Below are 17,240 nucleotides of genomic sequence, written 5' to 3' on the forward strand. Positions count from 1 at the left end.
AATACGTTTCTGCCATTCCTCCAAATTTGAATCTATTTTAAGTATAGGTATCATTTTAAACAAAAATAAAAATTATGGTAAAACATTCATTTTCACTGCTGCAATTCTTCCCAATAAAGACAATTGTAATTTTCTCCAACTATCTAACTCTTTTTGTATTTTTAACCATAACAATTCATAATTATTTTTATATAATTTCTCATTTGAAGCTGAAAGATATGCCCCCAAATATTTAATCTTTTTAACTATTTCAAATCCTGTTAATTTTTCTAGAACTACCTTTTGTTCTGTATTCATATTTCTAGACAATATTTTAGTTTTTTGCCTATTTACCTTAAATCCAGAAACTTGTCCATATTGCAAAATTATTTCCATTAAATCTATAACCGATTGAATCGGTTGACTTAATGTAATAACCAAGTCTTCTGCAAATGCTCTCAATCTATAATCTTGATCTTTAATTTTAACTCCCTTTATTTTATTTAAGTCTCGTATCTTAATCAACAATATTTCCAATGTTAAAACAAACAGCAATGGTGACAGCGGACATCCCTGTCTTGTACCCTTTTCAATTTTACAAGCTTCTGTTAAACTACCATTAATTATTATTTGAGCTGTTTGTTTCTGATATATTGCCCTAATGGGTTGTAAAAACGTATCACCAAACTCCATCTTCTCTAAGACTTTAAATAAAAATTGCCAATTCAATTGATCGAATGCTTTTCAGCGTCCAAAAAAATCAGCGCTGCAGAGACTTGATTATTTCTTTCCAAATATTCTAATAAATTTACAATATGTCTCACACTATTTTTCATTTGTCTACCACTTATAAATCCTGTTTGATCACTATGAATCATTTGCTGCATAACCTTCATTAATCTATTTGCTAAAATCTTTGCAAATATTTTATAATCAGTATTTAAAAGCGATATAGGTCTGTAGTTTTTAGATTGGGCAAGATCTTGATCTTTGGAATCAATGTTATAAATGCTGTTTTCCACGAAACACAGGACCCCTTAAAGAATAAAAGATCACAAAAGAAATTGTCTAGTTTCTTAAACTTAAGGGATTCATTTAATCCTATTCAAAGCCATCTGTTGGCTTGGAGTGAATATATGCTAACCTCTCCCTCCATGCCCACTTTGCTATCACGTTAAGCAAGGTTTATTTAATTGGAAGTACTAGAGAGAAACATCATCCTTCCTGTGAGACCCGGGGGGGGAGGTATATGGATTTGTACAGTATTGGAAAGATGCTTAATTCAATTTTCTGCAAAGCAGAACCTGCAATCCAAATTTTGGATTAGTTGATAGAAATGAAGGGTTATTGTGTCTTGTGTTTTTTTCCCCCATATTGGGCAGCTGGGCAATTCATCTGCTGAAGTCTGCTTCCCAACTGACCTGTCCAGTATTAGATCTGGAGGAAAGTTGTCACGAATTATTTTCCTTAACAAATTCATCTAACAGCCATCTGGCAGCTCAATTCTTGCTGCACCTGCTGATCTCCTGCTGCATTTCCCCATAATCTGAGTAACTGAAGTGGTAATGATATAATTGTTGCATGGTGTGTTTTTTTTTTTTTTGCTTTTTTACAAAGGCCACAGTAACCATACAGTTGTCAAAAATGGAATTGGCTTTCTCTTCTTGCTAAGAGAAGAGACAGCACAAAGATTTCTAGGGAGGTTTAGGACATTTTACTCCATTTAGATTTGCTCAATTATGTTGGCCTTTGTAATGAATGGATGCATGCATTTAGCATCCTTTGGGGCAAGAAGAGTGAAGATAGGTTGGATATCCAAAATTTTGTGACATACCACATGGCATACCAGCTATCAACTTCTCTGCCCCACCTCTGCCAAATTCAGGTAGAGTAATAATAGCCATTGGCTGATTTCTGGCATCTGCACCTTTTTTGTCTAAAACTTCGTGCATTTAATAATAATAATAATAATAATAATAATAATAATAATAATAATAATAATAAACCTTTATTGTCAAAGTACAACATGTGTACATTGAGATTAGCTGAGCCTCCCCCTGTGCTCTCTCCCCCCAACACACAGTGACAACAAACCCTCCATCCCACCACACTATGTGAACCAACTACACCACACACCGGCCTCCCAAGTCCCAAGTTTTGATTTCAAAAGTGGATGGACAAAAGATTGCTTACTACAATGGAATGCCCTGCTAGTTAAATACTAGCAACTTAGTATAGTCAAGTAGTATAGGAAGCAATTTGTTATGTTTCTGGTCTTTACTCATTATTGTGGTTGAAACAAAGTCTTCTTTTTTACCCATTAACATTTTTAAAAGAATCTTGAAAGTACAGATAGAAGGCAATATCTGTAGCTCAGGATTGAACTATGGGGTCCTTAGAGCTCTTTGAGAAAGATGGTTTTCTTGCAGACATTTCATTACCAAACTAGATAACAGCATCAATGTTTGAAGGGAGTGGCGTTTGCTCTTATTTTTATATACTCATGACTTGCCCTGTCAGTGTTGGTGAGAATGTTCTTTGCAGTTCTTTGATTAGGCAGTTGTTTGGAGCACACAAAACACTCCCATCAATACTGACAGAGCAAGCCACAAGTATATAAAAATAAGACCAAACACCACTCTCTTCAATGACCCCATGATTCTGAAAGTTGCACGAACAGTAAAATCAGACATAATCGTCAGGTTGGGCTGGCTTGAATCTTGCCTACTCTAGAAAGGGTACAGAGAAGAGAAACCAAGATGATTAGGGGGCTGGAGGCTAAAAAATATAGGGAACGGTTGCTGGAATTGGGTATGTGTAGTTTAATGAAGAGAAGGGTGAGGGGTGACATGATAGCAGTGTTCCAATATCTCAGGGGCTACCACAAAGAAGAGGGAGTCAAGCTATTCCCCAAAGCACTTGAAAGCAGGACAAGAAGCAAGGGATGGAAACTAGTCAAGGAGAGAAGCAACCTAGAACTAAGGAGAAACTTCCTGATAGTTAGAACAATTAACCAGTGGAACAACCTGCCTCCAGAAGTGGTGAATGCTCCAACACTGGAGGCTTTTAAGAGGAGACTGGACAGCCATTTGCCTGAAATGGCATAGGGTTTCCTGCCTGAGCAGGGGGTTGGACTAGATGACCTCCAAGGTCCCTTCCAACTTTATATTATTATTATTATTATTATTATTATTATTATTATTATTATTATTATTATTATTTGGACATAACCTTGCAATATTCTTGAAATAATAATAATAATAAAAACCTCTCTCAGTGCTTTTTTTTAATCTCCCAATCAAGCCTATTGTCTTCCTATTCTCTGGGAGACACCTAGCCATGTGGTAAAGAGGACTGATCTGCTCAGGTTTTATTCCCAGGCATGTCCATCTAGATGTTCCCACCATAAATAAGAACATTCCATATCCTGGAATGGAAAAAGGAATAAGCTTTCCATATCACGGAGTGGTGGGTCAGCCCTGGAGTAGGCTACCCATTTTCTGAAAACAAATCCAAGTAGAAATGTAGAAAATAACTTGAAAATGACATGTTATTTATTTTACATTTTGATATACTTAGCAATGAATCTCTCCCTCCCTCCCTCCCTCCCTTCCCCCTCCCTCCCTCTCTCTCCCTCCCTCCCTCTCTATTTAATATACCCACCCACTCCAGATGTCTGTTTATTCCACTGGACATATTGGAAAGATTAAGCAAGGGTGTTAGGTCAAAATTTTACCAGCTGTTTACCTGTATCATATTTAAAACTTGCAAAAACATAGAAGGTCTCAGATCTTTGGAGCTCAGCAGCATTTTGTGATGACTTTGAAATCCCAAATCATATAGCGTACAATAGATTCTGTAAACTGCACAGTCAACTCTAAAATGTTACCTTTTTATGCAATTCCTGCAGGGAGTGTTAGTTGCCTTTTGTCACAGAAAACAGAGTAATTATCCTAGCTAAAGAATATGGAAGTGACTTTGAGCAGCAAGTTCAAAGAAATACAGCAGGAAAATTTATCAGCAGCAATACGTATTGCTTGTACTATAGAAGGGGACATAACAACCATAGGGGGTATAGAGACATCCATTGTCTGTTTTGTATACTTGAAAGCACTAATTTGAAACTTACAGAGAACTAAGAGATGCAGGGAGTTTTTCCTCCTCCATCTCACCATCTATAATTGTCTTCATAGTGATGGTATCATTCTAGCAAACTGAGCATGCTAAGTAATATGCTGAATACATTAATCATTTTCTTGGGATTTAAGAATTTGGAAAACAAAATTTTCATGAACCTGGCACAAAAGGCTTTCAGAGATCATTGTACGCAACGTTTCATTAAGTGTGTATTGATGACGTAACAACTAAAAGAAGGTTTACACACTTAGCTTGTTTTTTTCCACTGAAACAACAACGGGGGATATGTCACCACCTATAAAGAAAATCTATATAAGATGTTTTACAGATGGCATTCCCCCCCACAAGACTAGCAAAAATGGATAAAAAAACCTTCTTCGATATGTTGGAAATGTGAAAAACTGCTAGGGACCTACTATCACATGTGGTGGGAGTGCCCAAAAGCTCAAGAATTTTGGCATCAGATAAAAAATTGGCTGGAAGAGACATTATCACAAAAAAATGAATTAAAACCAGAAACTTTTTTATTAGGGATTACTAAGGATAAATTCAGTAAAGGATCTTTATATTTAGTACTGCACATTCTAGCTGCAGCAAGACTAGCCTATGCTCAGAAATGGAAGGGAAAAGAAACCCCCACCAAAGAAGAAGTAATAAATAAAATCCTATCCTGTGCCGAAATGGATAGGTTAACATTAGAGCTTAAGAACAAAACTGGAACAGACTATTACGAAATTTGGAATGAAATGTATAAATGGCTAGAGTTAAGGAGGAAGGGTGGGACAAATGTTGATTGATGAGACAATAGCTTAGAAATCTATACAACGGTATTCTGTATAAGAAAGAATTGAAAGTTACTTAACTCTAATGTACACGATCAAAAGAATATTTACTAGAGAGATCACAGATTCTATACGTATATTTTGTTATATTGTAAAGAGACCTTTTTCTTTTCACAAGGTAATACTAATAGTATTGTTTAAGCCAGGGAAGTTGTAGCTTGTCCACTGTGTTTTCTGTGTTTTTAACTGTATATTCAATAAAATTTTGTAAAAAACAACAACAATGGGGAATATGTCAATGAAGACTCAATTGTCCCTGTTACAGATGTCTAAAGTTTGAATCGTGACAACTGGACCAAACTTTGTAAATTTGGTCCAGTTGCTATGATCCAACCTTTAGGTGCCTTTGGCTTGGATGACTGAGTCTTCATTGATATAATGTAAGCCATTTAGGGGAGAAACCCCTGAAGTTGGTGTGGTAAGAGTTGGTACATTTCAACAACTCTTTGAGTCTGCCTAACTAATTTTGCTCTGACTGATAAAATTGCTTAGATGAGCAACAAAACATCTCAGATTTACAAAGTTTGGTCCAGTTGCTCTGATCCAAACATTACACAACAACGGGTAATGTTATCTTCTTTCCTTGGCAATTTGCTGGCATTTTATGGCCTGCTTCTAGGTCTTTAACCAGCACAGGTACCACAACTAAATCATTATTATTATTATTATTATTATTATTATTATTATTATTATTATTATTATTATTATTATTATTATGGTTTTGTAACATGATACTTCTACCAAATAGACCCCTGCTAGACAAGAAGCATATTTGGTACTGTACAATTTACTTTAGTGATAAAAGAAAATAAAATACGATTAAGCTTTAAGCAAAGACGTTATGTCAAGATTAACTTCAAAGGACAATGGCATTTACAGTTTTACATCTGTTGAGAAACATGCTGAAGTTCATCAGTACCAGGCATTGTAATAATAATTGGTAAATCAATATTAACTCGTAAAAGTTAATGCAGCAGGATTTTGTGAAATTGGAAGATCTTTCAGGGTTAAGGACTGTTTACTAAGTAGTGTAAGGATTTGTTTCCCCCTGGTTTCTCAACTGAGATTTAATTCTTTTTCTAAGCAGTAGCCAGCAATATCTTTTAAAATCCTCTCAAATCCTTCTCAAAAACATTCTTGCTAATAGCCAAAAAGGATGGCAATTTGTTCATTATTAAAGAGGCAGGGTGCCTTATGTGCTCCAGTATTAGCTCTGCATCAAACTTCTGAAGATGACTTGACAAATGGATTTCCATTTTAGCAGTCCAATTTAATAGGCTATTTACCATTTACCATATCACATTTTAATTTCTCACTTTTAAAGATTTTTTTTTCCTCTTAAGACACTTTATATTTGCCCCTTGGCTGTGCAATTTGAAGATTACTTACAGAATGATGAAGATATGCTCTCTTTTAAGATGAGAGCAGTCAAGGAACATTAGCCTACCCTTTTGCCCTGTGACATTAGGAAGAATATATATCACGAGCTACAACTTTTACAGATTTCTCTCAAATTGTTTCCCATTCCTTTCAACAGAGGCAATTTAAGGGACATCCATGCAGATTTAAAGGAATGATAAGATGTTTGCCCTTCCACTATTTGACACAACCATACGCCAATTCATGTAAGGTTCTGGTCTAATAAAGTTTTGTTTCTTGCAAATTAGAAAAAAAAAATAGACTTTTCCTTGACTCTGAAGAAAATTATGCCAGTTTAAGCTATACGTCTTCCAATAATAGTTCTTTTTTTTTTTCTGTCACAGCAATAAAGCTGGCAAATGATGCTATCCTCAGTGATTTAATGTGAGACATTTCGGCGAGTTCCCTGGCTTGGTTTCCCATCTTACCAAGCATCTCATTCCAGTTTGAAAAACAGCCACTGATCACCTTTTTTAATTTGTGGTGAGGCAGGACTGGACTAGAAGGATGGTAGGTGGTTAGCAGAGAATCTCCCCTTCCTGTAATCCCTTCTTGGCACATGTCAGTCATGCTATTTCTTCCGAAAAACATTAAACTCTTAAACAGCCTAGGTAAGAGGCCACAAGCATGATAAAGGAGTGAATTTTGTCCTCAACTACTGCTGAAGTAATGTCTGATCTGGTAGAGAAAGATGAAGGAATCCATTTCCGACTCCTCGTGGTACCCAGAGTTATTTTTTACTCATGATTGCTGAACAGGTTTTTTAAGCAACAAGAGGGCTATCTGTTGCAGTCATGTTTGTAAGACCTAACAAAACCTACTGAAAACCCCAAGCACAATAGATGTACTTAAGGAAGCTAAGTGTCCAGTTGTTTCCGCCACATCATTTGAATAGGACTTAGTCTTTACAGGCACAGGCCAAATTCACAAGGAATCAATTTTACTCTTTCAAGAGCTCTCCCCACTATTATTCCTTTCTCTCACTTATTTTTAATCCCCATGCTTTCCAGAGAGAAACAGAAAGCAACATGTCCTTTATTGATGTGTGGTTATGAAATAAGATTAATTCCCTACCATTTGTTGGATTAAGTTGCCAACTAAATTTTGGTTAAAAAAATGTAAAGATCTGTCCACAAAGGGTTCTTTTCCCCTTTATGTAGAATTAATATTATAATATCAAAGTTTTATCTTAGTGGGTACATGGCTCCAAAGATTAGCCACATATTCTTTCAAGGATAAAACTGTTATCTAATTATCCTAACAGATAACCAAGAAAAAATCCATATTACCTGAGTGAATACTCCTTGTGTTACTGAGTGACACGTATATATAACAAGGACATAAATGTGTTGTTGTTTTTTGCTTCTCCAACAGATAATACATTTCTTAGATTGTGGTTGAAGTTTTCCTATTTTTCAAACCCCGGAATTTATTTACCATATTAAATTACTTACACTGAATCCTCCAATTACATTGAGACACAATCCTTCATTCAGACAGCTGATGCCGAGTAACCTGCAGTTGTCAATCACTTCCTCACAGTTTCTTCCAGTGTAGCCTGGCATGCAGCTGTAAATACAGCAACAGAGTTCAGAAGACTTGAATTCTGAAGTGCAAATTCATAGAACATAGAACACAGAATAATAGATCTGGAGGGAACCTTGGAGCTCTTCTAGTCCACCCCTCCCTGCTTGAGCCGGAGTCCCCAAATGATTCCCAAGTCTCCTTTCCAAAGCCTTCAAGGGATGGAGCTCCCACAGATTCTGGAGTCAAGTTGTTCCACTGGTTAATTGCTCTCATGGTTAGGACATTTCTCAGTTCTAAGTTTCTTCTCTCCTTGGTTGGTTTCCAACCAGTGTTTCCTGTCTTGCCTTTCAGTGCTCTTTTATGTAATTCTATTTCATATAATTCTGAAATTTAATTCTGAAATTTTATTTTAATTTCATTTAATTCTATTTCATTCATTCCAGGTTCCACCATAAACCACATTTCCACAGCGTGTTTCTTGTTATTTGTGCAAGACTTGATCAGAACAATAACAAATTCAAGCTACCTGCTGCTCATAATTTAGCCAGGTGAGGTACACTTTGGTAAACAGGAGTTCCCACCACCACCACCACCACTTTTATTGATTAAATGCCTTTATGACAGTGTTAAATACAACCTTCTGGAACTTTATATATATATTTAACACATTTAACACATATCTCCCTTGATTCTCAGCTAACAAAGAGAGAGAGAGAGAGCCTGTGGCCTAGAGGTTAAAACAACTGCTTAAGAAGCAGTCGGCCCAGGTTCGACCTTCTGGAACTTTATATATATATAAAGTATATAAAGTTTTAAACTTATTAGTTTTCATCAGTCAGCCATACCCTTCTGAGATTCGAACCTGGGCTGATTGCACATTAGGCAGTTGTTTTCACCTCTAGGCCACAGGCTCTCTCTCGCTTTGTTAGCTGAGAAGCAGTTTGAAATGCATATCAGTCTCCCTTAATTCTTTGTTAGCAATTTAAAATTTACACAAATATGAGCTGTCACCGGTGTGACTACTGCCTGTCGATGGCCTTCAGGTTAGGCTGACACAGGAAATAAAGATTTGTCCCATGTTTGGGGCCTAGCAAGGTAATCTAAAAATAGTTTATATATATATAAAATCAACCTTGAGCTAAATAGATAATTACAAACTGTACAGCACCTTGGGGAAGCTATTAGAATAGATGGCTCTATTACTGGGAAATGGAGGAAAGTAATGACAAATGAGATTTAGGACACTTAGCTAATGATCACTATATAATTGGTATGCTAACAGTTGTCAATAGCTGACAGAAACTGGCTTGAGGAAGCAATGATGAGTGGATAATGATATGAGTATTATTCTATTTCCTTAGTTATAATTATAGATTTTCTTTTAAGAAGAAAAAAAATATTTCTTATCTGCAGTAGCTCAGGAGGAGCATCCACAGGAGCTGGCAATTTCCACTGCAGCATCACACTTATGCAAAAATGAACCCTGAAATTGGGGAGACACTCAAAATGCCTGAAGATGTGTGCACATTCCTTTTAAATATACACAAATAATTTCTTGTTAGCTCCCCCAGTTTTAGTATGAGCTTCCCAAATCCCCAGGCTTCAAGATTTCCCAAATCCTCAACAGAAAAAAAATTATACTATTTTCAATCACAAATTCTTCTTGGAAGATCCTCTGGGAATTCCTCCCATGCAAAGCATGATTGGACTGGTACACAAATCTCAGTATTCTGAAATAAAAGGGTTTCTCTCTTATCTAATTCCTTTTGGTACTTAAGATTCCTGAAAGCAAAAGAGCTGCAATGAATGGGTGTTCCTTTGGAATCATGCTATTTTATGTAACACTGTCTTTTTAAAATTTGTATGTAATAAGAGCAAACCCCATTCCCCTCTAGGACTGATGATGTTACCTAGTTTGGTAATGAAATGTCTGCAAGAAAAACTACTAAGCTCAGAAAGCATGAATAACTCCACAATTTATCCACAAATGTAGACAACATGAAGATGGGGCTACGCTAATTAACTTATCTTTGCCTTTCGTAACTTCATATTATACAGCATTAATATCTGCAACCGGAAAGCTTCTTTACATCCACTATCTTCCATTCAATCAGGCTCCTAAGTGCATGAAGTATATCTAAGTGTATCAGCCTTCCAATCAAAGGGAAATAAAGCAGAGACAAAGTGGGTGTTTCTTCTTGCTATCTACAGTATTCTTAATATGTCTGCTGATCAATAGGATAAAAGGTGCAAAGATCAATGCTTCTGGAACCCATACAAATGTCTCAAAAATTTTCTATTAAAAGAAAGTTACAGGTAAATTCTCTCAGGTGGAATGAGAACAACAAGGAGAAAAAATGGTTGAGCCATAAGTGTTTAAAGCATTTATCACATTTTCTTAAAGACTTTTTATGATACTTTAGTGGTCTAGAAAACATGGGAATCAAAAAGGAGTGAAGAATTGCTGTAATCTATTGTGATATATATTGCTAACCCCTAGCTACCTGTATCTACCCATAGTACTTGACATTTGCTGGAAGAAAGTGCTATATTAGATTCTTAAATCAAGTCTGTGCAGAATAAAAAGACTGAAAAGGTGAAATTAGGATACAGGATACTCATATATCAGAGCTGAAGTCAAGAAAATTAAATTGAATCTTTTTGGTTATATGTTTAGAATGGAAAACAATTCTTCCCAAGTAAAAGGAACCAGTATTTTATGAGGCAGATGGTTAGAGGCAAGAAAACAGGACAAATAATCAACTACAGATAAAACTAGATAACTGAAATCAAATGGAGGAAATTGGAGGAACTTCAAAATGAAATGGAAGAAATGATGCCATATTGGCAGTGGTGCCGTCAAAAAAAAACCTGACTACAAACACACATAAAAACAAGCCTAGGTTTGGACATATCCTGGGGAAGTATCACTTATGCTTTTGTGAGGTACACAGTCTGATGTTCCTTCCATATTATTTAACTTAGAAATATTTGTGTTACTTTTAGGATTTTATTTTAACTTAAAATAAAAAAAAAATATTTAAAAAAAATGGTCACCAATAGGCTGATGATATTCAGTCTATCATTCCACCTAGGACAGGCAGAAGATGTAGTAGATTTTCCAACTTAGGGTCTGGAAGATGTTAGAATTTACATAGGAATGAAACTGACTAAAATTGGGAATCTCAGAAAAAGAGACTGCCTGTTTATACAAAAAAACCTTGGAGTTGTAGTAGTATCTACCATAACTCTGTAGAGCAGTCATAATCCCATGAAATGATCAAGGGTGCAACTTCAGAGTCTTCTTCCACCCACAGCTCCTGCTAGAGACACAGGTGGAATCAAGGCCAACATATTCTTTGCTCAGCTTCAACTGGTGTACTACTTACATGCTTTTAAAGTAGGAAAACTTAGCAACAATTACCCATGCTCTTATTATTTCATATTTGGATTACTGCAACGAACTTTAATATCCCTTGCAGACTCAACGTTTAACAGAGTAGAAATCCACACACTGGTGAATGCAAGTTACCCTAGCAGTGCCGCAACAATATTGTCAGTGTTACTAGTTTGGTTCTGGGTACAAATCATAGTGTTGGTTTATTATTTAAAAAGTCAGCTATCATAGAACATAGAACATCAGAGTTGGAAGGGACATTGGAGATCTTCTAGTCTAATCTCTGCTCAAGCAGGAGACCCTATACCATTTCAGACAGGTGGCTATCCAATCTCTTCTTAAAAACCTCCAATGATGGAACACCCACAACCTCTGAAGGCAAAGCTGTTCCACTGGTCGATTGCTCTCACTATTAGGAAATTTCTCCTCAGTTCTAGCTTGGCTCTCTTCTTGATTAGTTTCCATCCATTTTTTTTATTTTGCCTTTGGTGCTTTGGAAAATAGTTTGACCCAGTCTTGTTTGTGGCAACCCTTCAAATATCGGAAAACTGCTATCTCACATCTCATCAGGAGATCATCTACCCATTCTGTTTGCTTGACCCAGAGAAGGATGCTCTTGTTTCTTCTCCTCATTATTTTCCTTCCCTTCCCTTTTCTCCCCTTCCCTCCTCCTACCCAGTCAATGGATGGAGATGCTATCACACATTTCCTTGAAATTGTAACTGGAAGAGTGATATGTTGATAATGCACTGGTACTTCTGGAAATTAGATATGGTAAAATAAAATCCCTAAGTCTGTGCAGAAAAAAACCTGAAAATTACAGTGGAAGCACCTTTTTACACTTGTAAATATCTATTACACACATTGATACACTTTGAAAATGACTTGAGTAAAGGGAGACCAGAAACCGACCTTAATCTGAACAAACTTCTGAATGACCTCTCAAAAGGTTTATTTTAAATCCTAGTCTATTTCAGATGGAGTCAGAAATGCAATGCAAAATGATACAATTCTGGAAAGGTCTATTTGAGCAAAAAATAAATGACACCGGAGGAAATTCCTGGCTTTAAGAATGCTTGAAGTAGCAACAAGAGCCCTTCAGCCGTCCTTTTCAGAAATAGGTAGGCTTTTTCAATCTGAGAAAGATTTCTTTCTTATTATGTTCTAAATTAGTCTTTAAAATCCAAAGAAGAGAAATCATTCAAAGACATGAAAACAATTATCTCAACCCTAAACAGGAAGCTGAATCTTTCAGCTTTCAGAGGTGCCATTGGACTAGGTCTGGAAGCACACTCTTACTTACATGAAGGAAACAGAATTTGTCTACTTCCTTCAGGAGTGCTTGAAACTGAATAATAACATCTCTCTCTCTCTTTCTCTCTCAATCACTTCATTCAACCATGGAAGGTTTGAGATTGGCCTTTCTTTGGAAATCTAATAATTGCCCCATTAAACAAGGAGTCATCCTTGTCTCTTCGCACGTCCTTTAAGGCCTATTATAGTAATTCCCAGTAATCACTGATGCCAACTACAAATCACCACTTCTTTGTTTTCAAATTTCAAAAATTTCTGCTTGCTTACAAGTTTCCCAAAACCATATACAGAGTTTGTATTCAGATGAGGTCAGACTTTCTGTGGGCATTTTCTTTCTCACTGGACAGACTGAGAATAGCTCCCTGACCCTACACAGACACACTACACTTGATATTAACCCAAAGGCTGAGAAGTGATATCAGCAGCTCCTCTTTACTCAATATGTTAAAGCAAAAGCTCTAGAAGGCAGCTTCGCTAGCCTGCTAAGGTATATCCATAGGACTTGTTAAAATTGTGCCATGTTGACCTGAAATCTTTTCAGTGGTGGTGTTTTTTTTTAAACAGAGTTCTAGAAGTTCTTTTGAGGAAATAAAAATCTATAACTGACAATCTGAAGGCGTCTACGGAGATTCTCAGTCATCCAGGTCATGGTTGTCCCAAAGGTGCTTTTTCACAAGGTGACTAGACTTTCTTTGTTTTCCTTGCAGATGTTTCACTTCTCATCCACTGCTTGGATGAGAAGTGGAATGTCTTCAAGGGAAAACAAAGAAAGTCCAGTCACCTTGTGAAAAAGTACTATTGGCAATCCAGAGGAAAGACAGGACACACCGATTGCCAGGCATCCTCAGAGTTTATTTGTAGGCCCCTTTGGACAGAACAAATGATTTACTAACAATGGTATCAAAGCTAGTGGTGGCTGGCAAACCAGCTTTTTCTGGCTCCATTACTGCTACCACAGAGAAACTGATTGGCATGTAGACATCACGGTTCAGCTCTGTTCCTTGCTTATAAATTTAACAATTTAACAGTTGGCTCTCATGAGATGATATAAACCAGCTCAAGCACTTCAGTGCCCCAGGTCCATGCTGAACTCAATGTGCTTGACTTGCAGGGATAATTAATATTCAGTAAGGATACAAGGATTGCTTTTAAAGCACTTAGAGTGGGTTTGCATCTGAAACAAATGATGTCATGGCATAACTCATCAACTAAGGTATGTCTGATAATATCTTAGCTAGAGGTTACAAGCAAAAAGTGGGTTAGATTGCAAAGCACAGGTAGTGGAGCCAAACACCTAAAATATTGTTCGCATCCTCAATGTACACCAATTGGAACTAATTTAATCATTCCTATACAGTATGATTGAATAGATTCCAATAATTCATGGCCCACAAACAGCTAGAATGGAAGAGATTTTTATTTTTAAAAAATTGGTTAGCCCATCAATGTAATACAGATCAGGAATGATAGGATCCTCAGATTGTTTAAAACACAATCAGGTGTCACATGTTACCAAATCACTTTGGGGTGCAAATTCTTTTTCATCAAAAGACTGGTTTTTAAAACAAAAGCAAGGAGGAGGAGGAGGAGGAGGAGGAGGAGGAGGAGGAGGAGGAGGAGGAGGAGGAGACCTCTAATGATATCTCTCTATGTGTAAATTTCCTTTTCAACTTGACATTCCTTGCAGAATAAGGGGCTGCATCTGACACCATATTGAAGTTTCTTAGGCACCCCAATGAACAACCGTCCTTTTACCTACGTAGCAGAAATTTTAATATTCTATTTTTACAGATACTCTAAAAAGTTGTGTTTGTTCACTGCATTTTAAAAATGCATGATAGAACCTTCTCTAAGGCATCCAAATAAAAGCTAAGCAAGTGTGAAGACGACAAATTTTACATCAGAGGAAAAGTTCTATAAAACTATGTAAAAATGGACTAGAATTAGCTATGCGTGTACCTGGTCTTCTGTAGTTAGTAGAGAAGCACTGATCTATTTCCAACATGCAGACTGATGAGCTGCATTGTGAATTATTATCAGAAATCTATGAATTAAGAATGAGTATCTACATTTTTCTTTTCCCAAACATGATGTTATACCTGCACTGAGCAAGAGATCTGCCTTTCCAACTTATTTAAATTTCATCTTGAGTTAGAGAAATATATATTTTATCTTAGAGAATTCACGCAGAAATAGTGTAAAATCCCTCCTATGCTTTACTTTTTAGTCTCCCACTTTCAGTCTCCTGGCCACTGAAAACAAAAGTTGCCTTTCTTTATAGAACCTCCCCAACCAAATACAGGCTGGACTAATAAAGTCATTATTTTTAATTGCAATTTTCCCCCCCTAAAATCCTGATGAAAATGTAAACTAGAAAACATTGAAGGAGATGTTACCTGCAATGATAGCTCTCCACCTCATCAATGCAACTGCCATTATTTAGGCAGGGGGAAGGTTCACAAAGCGTCGCCATCTTTTCACAGAATTTACCTGTGAACATTGGCAAGCAGGTACATGACACATCCTGCAAAAAAGAGAGATTTCTTAAATTGAATTTGCAAAACAGTCCAGAATGAAGGATGGTTCTTAAATGTCCATCATATCTTCTACAATATACTAAAGAAGGATTCCATTTCTAGTAAAAACCCTATCCAAAACCTACTTTTGTGCAGTCCGTGGTACTCTCCGATCTTGGTTGTTTTCTTGCAGACGTTTCCTTACCCCTGTAGGTAACATCATCAGTGCTAAAGGAGCGAGATTAGTTTTCTGTTTATATATAGTGGTTTGTCCTGTCAAAGTACATGAGTGTTCTTGGCAATTCCTTGATTAGGCCATTGTTTACTGAGTTGCTAGTTCCATGACTCAGGTATTGTTTATTGCTTGGAATTAATCTCTGCTTAGCTGGAGGTTGATTGCTGGTCAGGAGGTGTTGTGGTCTTTTAGCTTTTTGACTGTAGTTTTTGAATGGCATGTATGTGTTCTTTATCTCTGTGTGCCCATTGATGGCTGATTTGTCTGAATGCTAGGCTTCCAGGAAATCTCTATTTTTTTTTATTTATCTTAGTCAAGGATGCTCACCATCTCCCATTTGAAACTATGGTAAAGTCTGTCCCAGTGTTGTGCAGTTAAGGAGCTTTCGTAATATCTTCTGGTTATTAGCTTGTGTTAGTTGAAGCCTACTTCCTTAGATAAGCTATCCAAGAAAAGGGGGAAAAATAGGTGTGATGATGATTTTAAAAAGGGGCAAAGCTATTTCAAAATTATTTAGTATTTATTTTTTTGTTTGTTTGTTTATTACATTTATATGTCGCCCATCTCACTGTCAAATGATTCTGGGCAACTTAAGACTGGATAGCTTATTGTGCATCATAAATGCACAATAGTAAAGAATCAACATGAACTGGCAATGGGTATTCTTGTGTAACCAGTTCTTTGCAGGCAAGAAGTGAGATGGGAGGTTGCAAACAGGAACATGCTTTATTTAGGCAACAGAGGCTGCTGCGCAGCTATTTATATGGTTGGCCACTAGACAGTGGCCACTAGGTTTAAAGGAACCCCAAATCATCCAAAGATCTTCTTGGAGATAACAAGTCTGGCTTAGTCAGTGACTGTTACACAGACACACCATTGAGCAACCTTAAGCAGCATTCAAACAGACATGTGAATCAGTTCAAGTAAAAATCCCAATACATTACATGTATAACACCGTTATTAGAAATCAGCAGTTCAAGATTGACCAAATATACTTGGTTTGTTTTTTTAATGCAAAATCGTATTTCTGCTCGCCTCTAACCCAATGTACGCTTTAGCGCTAATTCTAGAGATGCTTGAACAATTCGACCTTTGAAAATTCCAATAATAAACTGACTTCTCAAGCTAGCAATTAATTACAGGTGACTAATATATTAATCTATTTTGCATTTCTTAACAGAGATTCTTTGCTTAAAGGAAAAATAGTTTCAAAGTGCATTTCAACGTTCACATTTTGACAGCAAAATATTTTAAATATGTTTTCAAGTACATACTGTACACAAACATGGAGCTTTATGTGGATTTCTGTGTAAGAGATTAACCATTAAACAACTGTCAAAAAAAGCAGTCCCAACACTTTCTAAGGCATGAGGAATGAGGAAAATGAACCCCAGTACACATTTCTATCATCGGATATACTGCCCTTCCTTGTATAATTTTTTTATTCTGTAACAATAATAAAACCAACCATGGAAAACATGCAAAAATAGCTCTAAAATAGACTTTGTGGAGGGCCGAAATCTCCCTCCTTCACTCAGTAAAAAGAGAATACCCAGGTCCATAAATACATTTTTCTTCTTTTCATTTAAGAACTTACAAGGAAAGGGGCCACAAAGGATTTGCTCTACTTTCATACCGTTTTAAAGAGGTAATTTTAATTTCCTTTGTAAATCCAATTAACTGGCCTAAGGAGAACATGATTTGTATCTTTTTAAGCAGTTGCTTTCAGCAGTTAAATTGCATTTTCTCCAAGGGTCATAAAATACTTCAGGGACTGCACTCAAAATAAACTTGTTGTTTTACTGTTTGCCTGGTTATTTGGGAATTGTGATACCAAAAAGAAAAGAAAAAAATATTTGCAATGGAAACATTTT

The sequence above is a fragment of the Vipera ursinii genome (assembly GCF_947247035.1).
Source record: "Vipera ursinii genome assembly, chromosome: 1".
Lineage (NCBI taxonomy): Eukaryota > Metazoa > Chordata > Lepidosauria > Squamata > Viperidae > Vipera > Vipera ursinii.